The following is a 19148-nucleotide window of genomic DNA, read 5'->3' on the forward strand; positions in this document are numbered from 1 at the left end:
CCTAAGGTACCAGTGCATATAAACCTAACATGGCCACAGGCTCCAGGTGTCAGGCCCTGGGTGCCTTGGAGTCGATCACGCAGCCTGCCACGCTTACATTTCACAGACTCGCTCTACTGCTGGCTGAGAATGGACAGTGGGGGAAGATGGGGCAGGCAGCCACTTGGGAATTGGGGAGAATGCCCAGTAAGCACTGGCCATGGCTACTTCCATGGAGTGGGCAGTGAAGGCTGTGCTGGGGATTCCTTCCCGGGGTGGACTGGAGCACACTTTTCTGATGGGCTGGACACAGGGTGCAGGAGGGACAGAGCAGGCCAGAACTTCCACCTGGGAAAGTGGCCGGTATGATTGGTTGAGAAGGGAAAATGTGCAAGGAAAGCAGGTTTGGCAAGTACAGTCAGGAATGCAGTTTTGAACATGATACTGTGAGATGTTTGTTTTCCAAAATGCTCAGTAGATAATTGGAAATGAAGGAGACAAGGCGGAGCTAAAGGGTTAAATCTGGAAATCACTAGCATCAAAATGGAGGCCATGCCACCGATGAGATCATAAAGGAACTAAGATGTGTGGAGTAGAGAGGAGTCTGTGGGCCGAGCCTGGGCTCCACCACTGAGAGATGCAGCAGAACCGGGGCACCGGGAAAGAGACTGAGCAAACCTTGAGGTGGGACAAGAACCAGGAACACGTGGAAGGGGTATGACCACCCCCCCATGTCAAATCCTTCTTGGTCAAGTAGGGATGATGAAGAAGGGACTGCGGTTCCTAGAGGCGTGGTTACTGGGGGCTTTACCAGGAGAAGCTAGATGGAGAATGGGAGAGGACAGGTGACAGGGCAGAAACAGCACTTCCCATGAGTTTTACTGCAAAGGAAAGCAAAGAATCCAGAGCCAGGTGGCAGCAGGCTGGGATGAGAGAAGGGTCTTTGCTTATTTGTTTGTTTGCTTTTGTTTGGAAAGAAGTGATTCCACAGAGGGAGCACCATGGGAGCCTGGGGGTAAGAATGGCGGGGTCCAGTGCACAGGTGAAGGAATTTCTCTCCTCACCTGAAGTACTCCCGTTTACAGGCGTGTATGTGGTTGGAGCTGGAGGGGGAAGGATGCTGAGCTCTGAGGCATCTCCTCATGCCCTCGGTTTCTAAGACTCGATGGTATGCAGTGGCGGCCCCAAAGCACAGGCAGATGGAGAAGGGAGCGTGTCTGAGTCCATGGGCTTCCCCTCTGCGCCCCGACCTCCCTGGACACCGGGAGGTGCGGGAAGCCCTTGTCCTCTTCCAGCTCTCCACTTCCTCGTACAGTCAAGGTTATGGATGATCCTCGCGAACAGGTAAACGGCACTTTATGTCCATTTCCATTAAAGAGGCAGGTGTAGGTGCCTGCGATGCCGTCTCCTGTTTCCTTCTACAGGTTACTGTATTTCTTCCATTTTCAGCTCATCACGTAGGTCAGCGGCTTTCACCCATGCGGGCAGCGTGGCAGGGAAGGCTGAGCTCTCAGGCCAGCGTGCTGAGCTGCTAGGTTCCAGCGCTGGGGCCAGGAGGGCAGTGGGTGCCAGTGCCCCTCCCCACCCCTGCTGCCCCGGCTGAGCCCTGGGCTCCCCCAGAACCCAAGGGTGTGTGAGAACCTGCCCCGTCAATCACTGCTGTGTGCCCGCCTCTGGGACCTGCCACCCGATGGAGGATTTACTGAGCCCCTGCAGTCTGCCAGGACTCCCTTCACTGGGCATGTGGTCACACTTCACTTCCACAGTATGCGAAGTTGGGCACGCCAGGTGCCGACCTCACTGAGAGCCCGTAGGGACCGTCCCTGGGACACAGGTGTGCACCCAGCCCTGCACATGGCGGTGAGGTCGGCGGGGCCGTGAGGAGGGGCCCCGGTTGAGACACGCCTGGGGGGGCCACGAGAGGCCTGGAGGCGGCGGGTCCAGGACGGGGCAAGTCAGGCTGGGTCTGGGGAGAACTGGACACAGTGTGGGGCATGGCTGGGGCTCCAGGGGGCCATCAGTCATTGCTGCCGACCCGGTGTGAGCCCAAGCCCCCAGCCCACCGTGCGTCTGCCTTCGCGGGTGCGGGATGAAGGCGGACAGGGGAGACGGGCAGACCAGACCACCTGGGGCCCACAAAGAAGGGCGCCTCTGCTGCCCGTTCTCATCCAGCTGGGCTCGAGAGACCCCCTGCAGGTGGAGTCTTGATCCGCTGCTGCGGAAACATGCAGGGCCTCGTCCAGGCTGAGCAACCCATCCCAGGAGAGAAGCAGAGCCCTGGTTCTCCTCTCCATCAGCGGGACTCTGGCCCCTCCTTCAATAGATCCCTGGGGATCCCCAGCCATCTCACATGGATCCTGAGAGCAACTGCCCATCATGACAGCTACTGCTGGGAGCACATGGGACCTGTCACCAATTTGGTCTTCCTGACAACCCTGCAAGGGGTGCTGACTTTGTTTTCAGGTGGGGCTCAGAGAGGTTGAGTCAGTTATCCATGGCCACACAGCGAGGAGGTGGGGGTGCTGGCCCTGGGACAGGCAAGCGGTGGCTGCACAACCACCATGCACAGCGTGTCTCCCATGGACACTGGTCCCAGTGGGTCCCTAAGGGCAGTGTGAGGACAGCCATGAGAAGGCTCTCCCTCAGGGTGCTGGGCTGTCGGCACCTGTGTCAGGTTGAGTACAGCAGCATTGCTTTAAGATTAGTTGGTTTTTATATATTTAAGCTGATGGAAACAGACCTTGATGGAAAATTGGTGTTTTTTTAAGGGCATTTGTTTAATTACCTACTAGAGATTTTTTTGTCCCCAAAGCAATCACGATGCAGAATATTTTGCTTATTAGTGTCTGCTGCCAACATGGGAGCTACTACATCACACCTTGTTCTTTGGAAAGAAGAAAACCTACTGAAGAAAATGCAGTATTTTAAAAAGTTCCCTGCAGCAGAAAGGGGGCACATTCAATTAGGATAAATCAAGAAAAGAAAGCAATTTAAAACACACTTTGTTTCGAGTTAAAATGCAGGTTTTATTTGTTTTTGTAAAGAAAGAAAACTCTCTTGCACTTAAAGTTTCAGGGACACACACCTCTGATATAAAATCGGCTCTGCCCTAAAATATTTTATGCATCATAACTCCTTCCTTCAGCATTTTGAGTGATATTATTTTCGGATACATATCAGCGCCCTGTAGCTGTAAAAGGAAGCAGCAGGGATCGCAGAGAGAATTCTCAGTAACATACATACAGTGCACAGCAGGTCAACCAGCGCTTGCTCTGGCATTTTCCTCCCTGTCCCGGGGCTTCTGTGGCCTTCGTGGCGCCTGGATGGCTGCGATGAGGCCTTCATTCATGCACGCTGCCGGTGCCATATCTGGTTAGAGTGTCACTTCTGGGAAACCCTACGGGGGGACGCATAATTTACATGTTATTTCATGATGGCCCAGCTCGGATGCCCACAGGATTGCGGGAAACCTCCCCGCAGGCTGTTATCGTCACAGAGCTCCCAACTTCTAGACAGCGCTTTGTGAGAGACTTTACACCCCTTCCATCAACCACCCAGTCCAGCAAATAAACACAGTCAAACCCCGCTTGGAATCCGCCACGAGGTTTCAATGACCCCAACTCCCCCCCCCCACCCTGACCCTCACCACCTGAGCTTGTTGAGGTTTGGGTTTTCGGGAAACAACGTGTTCGTCACTATGGGCCGCTTTAACAGGCTTTTCTTACACTGCTTGTTCGTTTCTTTCTTCATGGTTTATGCTGTTATTTCCACCAAACATGTTTAAGAAATATTGAACCCAAATCTGTAGGAACAGCACATTTATAGATGTCATAACACATTAATAGCACTGCCACATTGTACTTTCAAAGCACCTTCCAGTTTAGCAAGTTTCTTGTGTTTGTTTCCTCAGTTTACCTGAACCGCACGTCCACGAGGGGTTCCTCATTACATTTTACAGGAGAGGAGACTAAGCTGGAGGGAGATCAGTTGACGACAACACTTTATTTCTAGGTGGTATTTTCTATCTATTTCTAGCCCTTCAGTTTTTCAATATACATACACACTTTGAAGAAAAAAAAAACAGAAAAAGAATGATGTTTTGCTTTTAAAAATTGTCGCCATTGATGTTATGTGAATGCCACATATTTGCCTTGTCATGGAGACGCTTTCCATCTATAGAAGATATTTCTCAAACATCGATTTATCATAAGGCCTTGGTGGCTAGAATCAAGCAATATATAAGCTGTCAGTCAAGGCACCGGGGTTTATCCTGTGCTGGGTAGTGTTTATTTTCAGTCTTTGAAAAATGGAATCATATGCTTTGATAATGTTTTATGTTTAAAACTTTAAAAAAATGATCTGGTTTAAGGGACCAGAATTCTGGCCAGGTAACATTTAGGTTGCTCTCGCTGCCCATCTCATCCCCCCGGTCATGCCGTGTGACGTGGCCCACGAGGGAGCAGTTTCCTGCTTCTCCACCAGTGCCTCAGGGACACGCATCTGCAGGAAGGTCACTTCCCTCTCCGCCTTAGCTGGACAAGAGCTGGGGACGGAGAAGGAGCATAAAAGCTAAATGCAGCCATGTCCTGCTTGGCTGGGCCTGAGACCCAGCTTGATCTTCTTATCTTCACCTGTGATTAGAAGCAACACAACTCAGGAAGGGGCTGCCGGGTCCTGGGCGACGAGGGGCCAGCAGCAGCATGCCCCTCAGGGACACAGCCGTCCCAAGGAAGGAGGAAGGACGCCCATGTGGCCCACGACATGTGGCTCGGGGCTGGATGGAGCATGCAGGGTTTCCCATACCTGCAGCACCTGGATCGCCCTTTCCGACGTGCACCTGGAGTTAAGGGTGGAGGATCCGGCTCACAGTGAGCACTTCTGCGTCCTCAGATCACACCTACACAGCCACTGCCATCGCCGTGGTACAGAACCTTCTTTGGCAAACGAGGAGTCAGATAATGAATGACTCAAGCCCAGATTTTCTGACTCCAACTCCAGTGTTTATTTCCCACATCCATAGAAGACCGTTCTGGGATAGTGCCCTGAGATTCCTAAGTTACAGATGTGTGGCAGGCCATGTCCATCCATGATTTTCCACAATAAATTAATGGAAAGCATAGAAAGCAATGGTGCGATGTATGCTGGGACCATGAAGTTGAAAACTGTGTCAGGGTCACCACGTTAGAACTAGTGTTGGTTACCAGAACAAGGCTTCTGGGAGGATTTCCAGAAAGAATTTTCTAGTAAGGAGCTTCTCTCAGGGTAATGAGCTCCAGCGTGCACAACATGAAGTCCGGCTTGGTGACCTGGTCCATGAGGTCCTGAGTGACCTGACTGTTAACTTTTTAGCCCCATTTCAGTATAATCCCCACTAACCCTGCATTTGGCCATAATCATTTAGTCATTCGACAAACATTTCTTGGGCACCTACTCTGTGTCAGCCGCTGACGGATGCCTGACTGCTGTTTCTCAAGTGGGCTGTGCTCTTTCTTTCCCATGTGCATGCAGTCCCCATTGCCTGGTCACTCTTTTCCTCTGCTCTTTGCCCAGTTCGCCCTTCATTCAGCTCTTGGGTGTAATGGTTTCCTTTGGGGAGTTTTCTATAACCTTTATAACCAGTATTTGGGCCCACTGGCTGAATTTTCCTCTCTGATACTATTTACCCAGCTTCACTGCCATTGATTTATACCAACAACAGCATACCTTTCTTACCAAACTATATGTCTTAGAGATTATTTTAAATAACTACTGCTGTGCAATGAATCACCCTAAATTTTATTAACTTAAAATAACAATTTATTATTTTTCAGCTGGCTGGTTTTTCAGCTCCAACAGGTGTGGGCAGATGTCACTCAAGAAAACCTAGCTAGAAGCTTGACGTGGCCTGGACACCAAGCTGGTCTCATCTTCTGTGGCCTTTCTCCATTGGTCTGCCTAGGGCCACTTCATGAAGCCTGGCCTCCGGACCCGATGATGTCACCTCCACCACATTCCATTGGTCAAGGCGAGTCACAAGACTGGGCGGGTAGAGGACATAGAGCCCATGCTGGCAGTCAGGGGTAACGTGTCCATTCGGAGTGGGGATTGCCGGGACTGTTTGGAGGCACAGACTACAAAGTCTGCTTCCAGCCCCTTCATGATTTTGCTCTCAGCAGATACTGAAGAGCTGCCAACACAAGAGGGGCTTACCAAACATCAGTTGTCTAAATGAAAAAACAAATATGCCCAAGACTCACTGTCCCTGGAGGGACTCAGGGAGAATGTGGGTGGCCCCATGAGAGCTGCTCTAGGTGGGATCCTGCCTTGTGTGGGAAGTCCATGGAGAAGGTCTCTGATCCCTTTAGATTCTAATATCCCAGTACTCTCTGAGGCTGTGGGTCCATACATGACTTGGTTCCTTGGCATCTTACCCTCAAAAGTGAACAGGGAAGGAGGTGTCTGACGAGGCTGCTATTAGGCTCTGATGAACGTCACATGGGAATATATTTGGTATTGAGAAGGGAAAGAAAGCTGCAGCTTAAAAGCATGTTAGTATGTGAGAGGTGATGCTTTCCATGAGATGCCCAGGTTCCTCATTCATTTGTTTTCTTTAATTAGCAGCATTAATGTCCAGGAATATATTTAAAAGAATGAATATGACATTCATATACTTTAAAAGTTGACATTTTCATGCTCTGCTTCCAAAATAGGGTGGAGCATCTTGCAACCTGAAATTCATTTGCCTGAGGACCTGCACCAGGGTCTCTAGCAATGAGTGACCAACTCTGGCCCTGGCATATCCTTCACCCCCCAAGCTGTGCCACATCTGGTGATGCCTCCTTACCTGGATAGTAAGTCTTCTTCCCGCCTCCACCTCCTAAACGTGTTCTTCCTGGTGCTGGAATATACAACCCCTCAGTTCACGGTTTTGCTGACTCCTTCTCATCCCATATTCAGTGTGGGAATGACCCCACTCCCAAATCAGAACAGCCTCCTCCTATGCGGTCTGTTACCACAAACTTCGTAGCATCAAATAACACAAATTTGTTATCTAACAGTTCTGGAGTGCATAATTCCAAAATGGGACTCACTGAACTAAAATCCAGGTGTTCACACACTGAGTTCTTTTCTGGAAGCTCTAGAGGAGACTTCATTTCCTTGCCCTTTTCCAGTTCCTAGAGAATATTTCATTCCTTGGCATGTGGCCCCTTCCTCCATCATTAAAGCCACAAGGTTGCATCTCTCATGCCTTTCTCCCTTAGCCACAGCTGCCTTGCTCTTCTGCCTCCTTTTCTATTTTTAAGGAGTCTTGTGATTACACTGGGTCTACTGGGATAATATTCCTATCTTAAAGTCAACTGATTAGCAACTTCAATTCCATCTGCAACCTCAATTGCCTTCCCTTTCGAGGTAACCTAACCCAATCACAGGACTTGCAGTGTGACGGATGGAATTATGTACCCAAGATAAATGGTTCTTAACCTTAATCTAGTTCTGTGGGTGGAAATCCACTGTGCACAGGACCTTTGGAAGATGTCATTCTTAATTAAGGTGTGATCGACTCAATGAGGTTGGGGATCCCTATTATGGAAGTGCTTTATAAACAGAATGAAATTCAGGCACAGAGAAAAGCCATGAGAAGCTAGGAGTCAGAAGTTGATGGAAACTGGATGGGAAAGGAGAAGACACTGACATGGACATTGCCAAGTGACAGAAAAGCCAAGGACCAAGGCTCACCAGCAGCCAGCCTCAGAATGCCACAGTCTTTGGGGAGAAAGCATCACATTTTGAACTTCTCCCCACCTCAAGACTATGAGCCAATAAATTCCTGTTGTTTAAACCACTCTATCGCACGGTATTTGCTTTAACAGGCAAGGAACTAAGATGGGATGAGGTGTGGGGTACTATTTCCCCTACCATACCATGCTTATCAGTTTCATTGCTATTACCTCTTGACCTGTCCATGTATCTGTCTAGATATGCGTTGCCCAGTATAGTAGCCACAAGGCATGTGCTGCAGTTTAAATTTAAGCTAAATACAAATAAAAATTCAGTTCCCCCAAGGCACATTCTGAGTACTTAGTCGCCAGTGCTGGTGGCCAGTGAATTAGGCAGGGCAGACACAGAACTTTTCCATCATCTCATAAAATTGCATGGCCTTGGCGGTTGTCCATTTCCTAAGGATAGGGAGGGATGTCATTTATCTTCAGATGCCATGTGATTAGTAGTGGGCTTGGCATCAAACTGGCACCCAATGAGCATTTACTGAATGAATGAATGAATGAATGAATGATGCACATCACATTAAAGCAGAAAGGAATGCGTTATCTTTGACTTCTCATTTCTAATCATCAAGCACATATGCAGAATTTGTGGTAGTCTGAATTCAATAACCTAATGTATATGGAGAAAGGGGATAAGAATTCATTTGTACAAATTATGTTAACTTGGGGACAGCTGACTTAAGCTATAGATGGAGAAAAGCAATTAGTGATCGGAGTGGTAACTGCAGTTGGAGATATGCAGAATTTGCCATTTGTCATTTGCTAATGGGCTAAAAGTTGACTTAATTATTTTTTCTCAAAATTAGATTTTTTTCCTAAATGCAATTATGATCTTTCCTCTCTTATTTCAGTGAAAGTAGGCTGTGCCCATGTTTCACAAGGGGTGGCGTGTGTGTGTGTGCGCATGTATGTGTGGGTGCATATGTGTTTGTTTATGTGCGTGTGTGTGTATGGTGGGTGGTTGGAGGTGAATTTAAGGTGGATTTCAGCCTAAGGGACTTAATTTAAAAGCTTCCAGTCATCCATCTATGGTAAAATATCTCTGCCGTTAAAAAGAGTCCCATCGTTCGAACCTTGATGTGATGCTAAGTCATCATGCGCTAAGACTCTAGACAAAAAGCCCCAGGATGCTAGCTGCTGGGTTGGCCTGCTGTCCACTGCTTTCACGCAGCTCACGAGGAAAAGGAACATGCGTGGGGAAAAGCAGGAGCAGAGGAAGGGGTGCGGGGGCACAAGCAGCAGGAGGCTGGGGCTCCTGGCACCAACCGGAGCTGGTTTTAAATGATGTTTCACTCCAAAGGTAGCTACCTCCTGCCTCAACATTGCACCTTTGTGCCTTTCATATACTGTATATGGTGTATTACATTAGCCACCCAGGGAAATAAACACTACGTATTTTCTAAATAGTCAATATCAACATAATTACTCCTCTTCTTTTTTTTTTTTTTTGTCTATCTTTGTGATATCAGAGAAGAAACAGAGCAGTTTTCCTACTTTTTAGTCCCAGCACTTTCAGACCTGTGGCTTGAAGAGAAGATTAGTTATGGAAAACACCTCAGATGTCTAAATAATATAGACATCAAAACTTCTTTTTCATCAGAACACGATATGCTCTGATAGTTTTTGTTGAAAAGTTTTCTGTTCTCAACTTTCTCTGAGGGGAAATTAGTGCACTGAACACTAGCATATCGACCCCCATTTCAGATAAAACAATGTGTTTTCTTCTCCCAAGACAGGGTGTTTTGCAGCCACACCAGCAAGACTGGCCAAGAGAAACACGGTACATTTTGGCAAGAAATAAAATTAATCATATTCGCTACATACACAATATTTTACGCATTAGGTACACCATTAATATATACAAACACTAAATGTTGTACAGTATTTTATTAAATTCACTTATCTTGCCCTTTCTCTTCATTATTACATTACAGCAGAAAAAGCACTACTAACATATCTTGGGTCAGATAATTACATTTTTTTTCCTCATTATTTTTTCATCCTTTCAGAAATAGAGTGGGCTTACAGAATATGCCAAAAAGATAATTCATATTCAGATTCAACTAAAATTAATTGAGTGCCTACAGAACCTGGTTGGCATCAAGAACTCTTACATATGCTATTTCATTTATAAGGAGATTGTTATTAAACCCCAGTCATGTACCAAAGCACAGAAGTGAGGCAGTTTATATTAGGTGACATTGCCGGTGAGAGGTGGAAGTGACCATTCCAAATGGGTTTATTGACTCCAGAATAAGGATTCTGCCCTACACACAATACATCTCCTTTACATTGTAAAACCAGAGTTACAAATTTGAAAAATTAGGAAAAAACTGCGTATGTGACAACTCTTATTGAAGTTTATAAGACGTCTTGATTAGGAAGAACATAATGTAATCAAATGGTGGAAAACGTCCATTATATTTACAGATCTCTTGAAAAATGATGTAGGAAAATAAAACTGTGAATTATTTAGTTGTCTACATAGGTGACAGCTCAAATAATGTGAGTAAATATCAACAATTCAATGCATAAACATTTTTACCTTCCTTTACAGAAAATTCATGCAGAGAGCAGAGTTCCAGTGCAACGCCCTCACGCAGGCATTTTTCCCTGTTATTAAGACTTTGCATCGCTGTGGGACCTTTGTTGTAATCAATGGAATGACTATTAACTCTAGGCCATAGTTTAGATAGAGTGCACTCTTTGTGTTGTATAGCTCCACGGTGTGATTTATTTAAAATTTTTATTCTGGCAGCCTTTAAAGATTTTGACAGTAAATGTTTGTTTCTCCTAACTCATTGATAAGGGTGACTCCCCCAGAGCCCCTGTATTTCCTTCTTCTCTTAGGAGCATTGCTCTGCTTTTGATCCCAAGAAAATGTGGCATGCACATCTTCCTCCTCTCCGCTGTCCAGTACCGTGACGGATCCCTCCTTCGTGCCGTGGGCCTGCACCGATTTAGAGCCCATGGGCTCCTCTTCTCTCTGCAGATGTGGGCGCTGACCATGCCAGAAAGACGATGCCACTCTCACCCCGTTCTGTGCCCACCTGAAGCAGCCCTGTGGCCGTGAGGGGTGCAGGAGACCCTGCCCCTTGGCAGTGCTCGTCCTCGGTGGTTTCTCCTCCCGGGGTGCATTGAGAAGAGTGGGCCACAGATGGTCGCAGCCCGGGGACAGTGTCAAGTGACTCACTGCTGGGCCGCGAGACTTTAAGGCAAAATGAGTCCCTGAAGAGTCAATCTCCTGCAAGTAAACTTTTAATGAAAATGAACACGCCTGTGGCTTGGATTTAGTTCCCTTCTAAACTGCTTATTTGGTGTTGTGTCAACATGAAAGTCAAGAACAAACTAAAATGAAAGGAGCATGTCATCAGCTTCAAGAAGAAAACTTGGTTGCTGAGATACTAAATAAAAGCGCCACACTCCTTGAGGGACTTTCAAATTTGGGAGGGAAGTTGCTGGCCAGGGGGGCCAAGATGAAAGCAGGAGCAAGAGAACGGGGCCCTGGTGAGGAAAAGCGGAATTTCCCAATGTCCGCTGCATGGACATGCAATGTACTACTATTTTTAAAGAAGAAATTCATGCTTACACCTGTAAATGATTAGAAAATCTCAGATTCTGTTTTATTGGCCCTTATCGGCCGAACCCCTCCTTCTCCTTGTGCTTTCTCCTTAAGTCATTACCAAAGGGGCAGCAGCTTTGGGGGGCACAGATTCAGTCTCCAGTGCTTGCTGTCCCTGTTCTCTCTCAGCCATAGCTTTGGCCGCACGCTCGTTGTAGGAAGAAAGGCTAACAGGCTCTGCAGTGCTCTCATCACACACGTGTATTTCCAGGGTTCCAGTCGCGTTGTGCTGGGGTCCCCCTAACACACACCCCTCCAGCTCTAGTTGGCTGTGGAACGCGGGGCCACTGTCCTCCATGTGCTTGGCCAGCGCTGGCTGTGCCCAGGTCAAGCCAGTCCTGTCCCACTGGGATTTGGCCTCTGTCTCCAGGCTCAGAAATGCACACCTCCTGATGGCCATCGCGATTTGTCACCTCTGTGACCTCAGGCGTGAAGTCATAGAGGAAGGCCGGGGGAGGCTATGGGTAGGAACAGTGAAGTGGGCCATTCCACGCAGGCTTTCAGAGGCGTGGCCTCAGGAGCGGGAGGGTGGCTGGTGGGCAGGCTCGTGGCCAGTGAGCGTCCAGGTACGAGCAGAAAAGCACAGATTGAGAGGGGAGATGAATGAAAGGGAACACTGAGCAGATGGCAGAGGCTGGAGACTTTAAGGGCAGTATCAGGGCTCGGCCCCAGCTTCTACCCCAGGTCACAAACCAGGTGAGTAAAACTAGGGGGCTGGGTAAGGAAGCACTTGGTGTAAGCAGTCAGGTTGAGTTATTGTCAGGAAGAAGTAAATATTTTCAATCTTGTTAACTGTTCTAGCACATAAGGACAAGGTGTGGGGGGGCACAAGAGTGACATGCTACACCCAACTTTGCTTTTATTTTGTCTGGATTGACACATGGGAACTTATTTAAAATGAAGTAAAGGAAATTTGTGGGTATATTTCTGATATTTCTGGTAAAATCCTATTTTAAGAGATTCCAAGGTTATTGGATCAATTTAAACTCAGTATAATATTTGGTCTGAAATTTCCAGGCAGTTTTACCCTACTTTGGGATGCCTTGGTATAAAGCAGAAGCCAAATCCACTGCCTATACCTAGGATGGAACAAAGGAGTCCAGTTTCCTCTTCAGAACAGGCCTTTTCCCAGCTCTACTTTTCCCTCTTTTTTCTTTCTGGGCACAAGGGTACTTGGAAGGGCTTTTGGTGATGCGTCAAGGTGAAGTCGATGACAGCCCCGGGGAAGAAAGGACTGCCTGTGCTGGAAGGCTAGGCTGGGGTGTGGGTTAGGGCAGCAAAAGTTCAGGCTGACCCCTCTCAGGCTGTCCTGGATGCTGCAAGGCCACAGAGCTCACAACATAGTGATTCCAAGAGTCTGTGCTAGCGAATGCTCACTCCAGGTCATCTGGAGAGTAAGTGTTCGAGCCCGCGGAAACCCACGTTGAAATGAAAAGAAAAGCCTCTCCCAATTAGCTTTGAGTTTTATTGCCTCTAGGGGGCTGGAGGCAAGAGGGCCTTTCTGGTGCAGAGTTTAGGGGATACGGAGGCGTGAGCCCGAGGGGTGGGCACGCCCTCCTGTAGGGACAGAGCCCCAGCAGCATCCAGCCATGCCGGGGTGGGTCACCAGCCAGCAGGTGAGGCAGGCCACGGTGTGGGAGACGGCAGGGCCACGGCGGCAGGTGACCGAGGGGTGGGAACCCTGACAGTCCGGCTGCCTGCGACTGTCACAAAGCCGGGGGCTTATACCAGCAGACGCTCACGGTCTCCCAGCTCTGGAGGCCAGACCCCTCGTGAAGGTGTCCGAGGCTCTTGGGGTGGCCTTGCTTCTTCCAGCTTGGGGGCTTCCGAGCCCCTGGCATGCCCTGGCTTGTGGCTGTACCACTACAATGTCCGTCTTCATACAGCCTCCCTCCTCCACTCCCCTTCTCCTCCCCTCCCCCTAGAGGGACCCCAGGCCCACCTGAGCAGGGCCCACCCAGGCCAGTGTGGCTTCACCTGAACAAATCACACGTGCAAGGCCCTTATTTCCAAGTAAGTTCCATGCACAGGCCTGGGGGCAGGACGGGCCGTGTCTTTCAGTGGGACTCCCACGCAGGCTTTTCCGCAGGAGCCCTGAGCCCAGCCCCGCCCCACACCACGCCCCGAGGCACGCCCGGAGCCACGCCTCCGAGCCACATCCTGCCCCAAGCCACGCCCCAGAGCCACGCCCCACACTCTGCTCAAATCGCCGGCTGGACGCAGTTTCTCCCCAGAGTTCTGTGGGGTCCTGCAACGTGCAGAGTACCGTCCCCCATTCCACGGGTCTTGCATGTGCCTCCCTTCGTGCTTTGATTTGTTTTCGAAGAGGTGTTTTCTCTGAATGCATTTTGAGTATTAAGGTTATTTTTACATATAACTCAACTTTCAATTCAAGGTTCTCCTGTAACTCTGACAAACAGCCCTTCGCGTTCATCTGCCTAAGAGTATGAAGAGAATTGTAAAGACATGTTCATTTAACTTTGAAATTTCAAAACTGCCCCATATCGCTTGTTATTTTTTTCCTATTCAAAAATTGAAGTTCAAATACTTCGTGACTGTGTGAGAAACAAACTTTCCACTCTAGTGTAAACTAGCATTTCATTAATTTAGTGAAGATTTTACATCCTCCACCCTGCAGCCGTCTCTGCCCTCCGGCCACACCATTACCCCTCTCACTGCTAGGCATTCTGAGAATCCTGTTATCACACAAACGCCGTCTTTTTTGGGCCATCGAAATCCTAACCTTTCCTGTCTGTGGCCTGAGCTGGTTCCTAGTTGAGTCCGTCCAGGGAAAAGTCCTGCTTTATTAGCCATTATCATCAGTGCGGTTTTACTTTGCCCAGGTTATAAAAGCCGCAGGAAGGCAGAAGGCGCTCTGGTTTGTGTAGTTTTTGTGGCATCTGGGGGCAGCGGCAGTCACACTCCATCATGCATAAAAGCAGAAAGAGCGTTTGTGAGCCCACTGGTGTGAGCCCGGAGCAGGCAGATTCATGAAATTCGCCGAGATCTGTATTAAATGTAAACCATTCTACAGAGCTCAACTTTGGAGTAGAGTTGTATGTGCATAGAAAACCTCACACATGAATGGAACTTGGGTCTTTAAGAGCTCTGAATGCACCCAAATCTAAACTGAGCTCCGAGCTTGATCTCAAAATGTGCAGTGGGTCAATTTACATTCAGCACTAAGAGGGGAACAAAGGAGACAGCGCTCCATCTTTTCAGAATTTCAGCTTTGGATCAGAGTTTATTAATATCAGGATCAACATACCAGAGACTTATTCTATTTGCACTTATTAAATTATGAGACCGGAACTTCTTAAACAGAGGACTGGAGCGAGGCAACTAAATCAGTGAGCGAGGGAAAAGTAGACTTGTATGTGCGTGCACCCACACGCCCGTCCTGGGAAATAAAACTTACCACATTACACCTGATGGTCTTTTGGGATCCCATAGTTTAAAAACTATGTTTCAGCATAGTTTTTTGTTTTTTTTTTATTAATTAAAAAAAGAATTAACAAAACAATTAGAAATCATTCCATTCTACATGTACAATCAGTAATTCTTAATAACATCACATAGTTGCATATTCATCATTTCTTAGTACATTTGCATTGATTTAGAAAAAGAAATAAAAAGACAATAAGAATTAAAACAATAATAGAAAGAAAAAAAACAAAAAAAAACAAAAACAAAAAACCTATACCTCACATGCAGCTTCATTCAGTGTTTTAACATAATTGCATTACAATTGGGTAGTATTGTGCTGTCCATTTCTGAGTTTTTATATCCAGTCCCGTTGTAGAGTCTGTATCCCTTCATCTCCAATTATCCCTTCTCTTTTTTTTTTTTTTTTTAATTAACGGAAAAAAAGAAATTAACCCAACATTTAGAGATCATACCATTCTACACATGCAATCATTAATTCTTAACATCATCACATAGATGCATGATCATCATTTCTTAGTACATTTGCATTGGTTTAGAAGAACTAGCAACATAACCGAAAAAGATATAGAATGTTAATATAGAGAAAAAAATAAAAGTAATAATAGTAAAATCAAAACAAAACAACACAAAACAAAACAAAAACTTATAGCTCAGATGCAGCTTCATTCAGTGTTTTAACATGATTACTTTACAATTAGGTATTATTGTGCTGTCCATTTTTGAGTTTTTGTATCTAGTCCTGTTGCACAGTCTGTATCCCTTCAGCTTCAATTACCCATTGTCTTACCCTGTTTCTAACTCCTGCTGAACTCTGTTACCAATGACATATTTCAAGTTTATTCTCGAATGTCCGTTCACATCAGTGGGACCATACAGTATTTGTCCTTTAGTTTTTGGCTGGATTCACTCAGCATAATATTCTCTAGGTCCATCCATGTTATTACATGGTTCATAAGTTTATCTTGTCTTAAAGCTGCATAATATTCCATCGTATGTATATACCACAGTTTGTTTAGCCACTCTTCTGTTGATGGAGATTTTGGCTGTTTCCATCTCTTTGCAATTGTAAATAATGCTGCTATAAACATTGGTGTGCAAATGTCCGTTTGTGTCTTTGCCCTTAAGTCCTTTGAGTAGATACCTAGCAATGGTATTGCTGGGTTGTATGGCAGTTCTATATTCAGCTTTTTGAGGAACCGCCAAACTGCCTTCCACAGTGGTTGCACCCTTTGACATTCCCACCAACAGTGGATAAGTGTGCCTCTTTCTCCGCATCCTCTCCAGCATTTGTCATTTTCTGTTTTGTTGATAATGGCCATTCTGGTGGGTGTGAGATGATATCTCATTGTGGTTTTGATTTGCATTTCTCTAATGGCCAGGGACATTGAGCATCTCTTCATGTGCCTCTTGGCCATCCGTATTTCCTCTTCTGAGAGGTGTCTGTTCAAGTCTTTTTCCCATTTTGTAATTGGGTTGGCTGTCTTTTTGTTGTTGAGATGAACAATCTCTTTATAAATTCTGGATACTAGACCTTTATCTGATATATCATTTCCAAATATTGTCTCCCATTGTGAAGGCTGTCTTTCTACTTTCTTGATGAAGTTCTTTGATGCACAAAAGTGTTTAATTTTGAGGAGTTCCCATTTATTTATTTCCTTCTTCAGTGCTCTTGCTTTAGGTTTAAGGTCCATAAAACCACCTCCAGTTGTAAGATCCATAAGATATCTCCCAACATTTTCCTCTAACTGTTTTATGGTCTTAGACCTAATGTTTAGATCTTTGATCCATTTTGAGTTAACTTTCGTATAGGGTGTGAGAGATGGGTCTTCTTTCATTCTTTTGCATATGGATATCCAGTTCTCTAGGCACCATTTATTGAAGAGACTGCTCTGTCCCAGGTGAGTTGGCTTGACTGCCTTATCAAAGATCAAATGTCCATAGATGAGAGGGTCTATATCTGAGCACTCTATTCGATTCCATTGGTCGATATATCTATCTTTATGCCAATACCATGCTGTTTTGACCACTGTGGCTTCATAATATGCCTTAAAGTCAGGCAGCGCGAGACCTCCAGCTTCGTTTTTTTTTCCTCAAGATGTTTTTAGCAATTCGGGGCACCCTGCCCTTCCAGATAAATTTGCTTATTGGTTTTTCTATTTCTGAAAAATAAGTTGTTGGGATTTTGATTGGTATTGCATTGAATCTGTAAATCAATTTAGGTAGGATTGACATCTTAACTATATTTAGTCTTCCAATCCATGAACACGGTATGCCCTTCCATCTATTTAGGTCTTCTGTGATTTCTTTTAGCAATTTTTTGTAGTTTTCTTTATATAGGTTTTTTGTCTCTTTAGTTAAATTTATTCCTAGGTATTTTATTCTTTTAGTTGCAATTGTAAATGGGATTCGTTTCTTGATTTCCCCCTCAGCTTGTTCATTACTAGTGTATAGAAATGCTACAGATTTTTGAATGTTGATCTTGTAACCTGCTACTTTGCTGTACTCATTTATTAGCTCTAGTAGTTTTGTTGTGGATTTTTCCGGGTTTTCGACGTATAGTATCATATCGTCTGCAAACAGTGATCGTTTTACTTCTTCCTTTCCAATTTTGATGCCTTGTATTTCTTTTTCTTGTCTAATTGCTCTGGCTAGAACCTCCAACACAATGTTGAATAATAGTGGTGATAGTGGACATCCTTGTCTTGTTCCTGATCTTAGGGGGAACGTTTTCAATTTTTCCCCATTGAGGATGATATTAGCTGTGGGTTTTTCATATATTCCCTCTATCATTTTAAGGAAGTTCCCTTGTATTCCTATCTTTTGAAGTGTTTTCAACAGGAAAGGATGTTGAATCTTGTCGAATGCCTTCTCTGCATCAATTGAGATGATCATGTGATTTTTCTGCTTTGATTTGTTGATATGGTGTATTACATTAATTGATTTTCTTATGTTGAACCATCCTTGCATACCTGGGATGAATCCTACTTGGTCATGATGTATAATTCTTTTAATGTGCTGTTGGATACGATTTGCTAGAATTTTATTGAGGATTTTTGCATCTGTATTCATTAGAGAGATTGGTCTGTAGTTTTCTTTTTTTGTAATGTCTTTGCCTGGTTTTGGTATGAGGGTGATGTTGGCTTCATAGAATGAATTAGGTAGTTTTCCCTCCACTTCGATTTTTTTGAAGAGTTTGAAGAGAATTGGTACTAATTCTTTCTGGAACGTTTGGTAGAATTCACATGTGAAGCCATCTGGTCCTGGACTTTTCTTTTTAGGAAGCTTTTGAATGACTAATTCAATTTCTTTACTTGTGATTGGTTTGTTGAGGTCATCTATGTCTTCTTGAGTCAAAGTTGGTTGTTCATGTCTTTCCAGGAACCCGTCCATTTCCTCTAAATTGTTGTATTTATTAGCGTAAAGTTGTTCATAGTATCCTGTTATTACCTCCTTTATTTCTGTGAGGTCAGTAGTTATGTCTCCTCTTCCATTTCTGATCTTATTTATTTGCATCCTCTCTCTTCTTCTTTTTGTCAATCTTGATAAGGGCCCATCAATCTTATTGATTTTCTCATAGAACCAACTTCTGGCCTTATTGATATTCTCTATTGTTTTCATGTTTTCAATTTCATTTATTTGTGCTCTAATCTTTGTTATTTCTTTCCTTTTGCTTGCTTTGGGGTTAGCTTGCTGTTCTTTCTCCAGTTCTTCCAAATGGATAGTTAATTCCTGAATTTTTGCCTTTTCTTCTTTTCTGATATAGGCATTTAGAGCAATAAATTTCCCTCTTAGCACTGCCTTTGCTGCGTCCCATAAGTTTTGATATGTTGTGTTTTCATTTTCATTCGCCTCGAGGTATTTGCTAATTTCCCTTGCAATTTCTTCTTTGACCCAGTCGTTGTTTAGGAGTGTGTTGTTGAGCCTCCACGTATTTGTGACTTTTCTGGCACTCTGCCTATTATTGATTTCCAACATCATTCCTTTATGGTCCGAGAAAGTGTTGTGTAAGATTTCAATCTTTTTAAATTTGTTAAGACTTGCTTTGTGACCCAGCATATGGTCTATCTTTGAGAATGATCCATGAGCACTTGAGAAAAAGGTGTATCCTGCTGTTGTGGGATGTAATGTCCTATAAATGTCTATTAAGTCTAGTTCATTTATAGTAATATTCAGATTCTCTATTTCTTTGTTGATCCTCTGTCTAGATGTTCTGTCCCTTGATGAGAGTGGTGAGTTGAAGTCTCCAACTATTATGGTATATGAGTCTATTTCCCTTTTCAATGTTTGCAGTATATTCCTCACGTATTTTGGGGCATTCTGATTCGGTGCGTAAATAT

General features: G+C 45.3%; 1 long non-coding RNA gene across 4 annotated transcripts; it reads left to right on the forward strand.

Moving 5' to 3' along the window:
- Positions 1–589: 589 nt before the first annotated feature.
- Positions 590–7791, forward strand: LOC143646100 (uncharacterized). Of its 4 annotated transcripts, XR_013157280.1 has the most exons (6): positions 590–694; positions 1065–1323; positions 2303–2442; positions 3890–3990; positions 5790–5983; positions 6669–7791. It is a non-coding gene; the product is annotated as an uncharacterized LOC143646100 (long non-coding RNA). The 4 variants fall into 4 exon arrangements; XR_013157281.1 differs by lacking the exon at positions 2303–2442 and having other exon boundaries at positions 5790–6000; XR_013157279.1 differs by lacking the exon at positions 2303–2442.
- Positions 7792–19148: the final 11357 nt, after the last annotated feature.

The sequence above is a fragment of the Tamandua tetradactyla genome, chromosome 9 (assembly GCF_023851605.1).
Source record: "Tamandua tetradactyla isolate mTamTet1 chromosome 9, mTamTet1.pri, whole genome shotgun sequence".
In the NCBI taxonomy this organism is placed as follows: Eukaryota; Metazoa; Chordata; class Mammalia; order Pilosa; family Myrmecophagidae; genus Tamandua; species Tamandua tetradactyla.